This window comes from Penaeus monodon, chromosome 23 (genome assembly GCF_015228065.2).
Source record: "Penaeus monodon isolate SGIC_2016 chromosome 23, NSTDA_Pmon_1, whole genome shotgun sequence".
NCBI lineage: Eukaryota > Metazoa > Arthropoda > Malacostraca > Decapoda > Penaeidae > Penaeus > Penaeus monodon.
In genome coordinates this window covers 9,023,761-9,024,155 of record NC_051408.1, presented here as the reverse complement: position 1 = coordinate 9,024,155, position 395 = coordinate 9,023,761, and the positions used below count along the sequence as shown (strand labels likewise).

General features: G+C 36.7%; 1 protein-coding gene across 2 annotated transcripts in view; it reads left to right on the top strand.

The window, feature by feature from the left end:
- LOC119587789 overlaps positions 1-395 on the top strand; it is a 122,239-nt gene that overhangs the window by 107,187 nt on the left and 14,657 nt on the right. The window lies entirely within an intron of this gene.

Sequence of the window (395 nt, the reverse complement as noted above, 5' to 3'; positions counted from 1 at the left end):
AAAACTTTTTTCAAAAACGACTTAAAAACCTCGCAAGTCGATCAGGGTACTTCTTGCCATTAAAGTGTAGGGCTTGTGCAGGAAGTGATGCTCCTTGTTTTGAAGAAAACGAATCTGGCTAGGAACATGCAACTCCCGGGATATGATAAATACAAAACAACTATTGTTTTTTTTTTTTTTAATACTGCTGTTTTATTTCAGTGTGGCACAGGACTAGTAATAATTCCTGTTCTTTTATATTTTATATTTATCTTTAATGGATGGTGCCTATGAAATCATGCTTGGAAATACTTTCACATGCATCCCTACACCAGCATGGGACAGTATTTCCAGCAGTCCATAGCCTCCAACGACTCCTTCTTTTATGCTGGTTACCTGTAAAAAATACGTGAGAA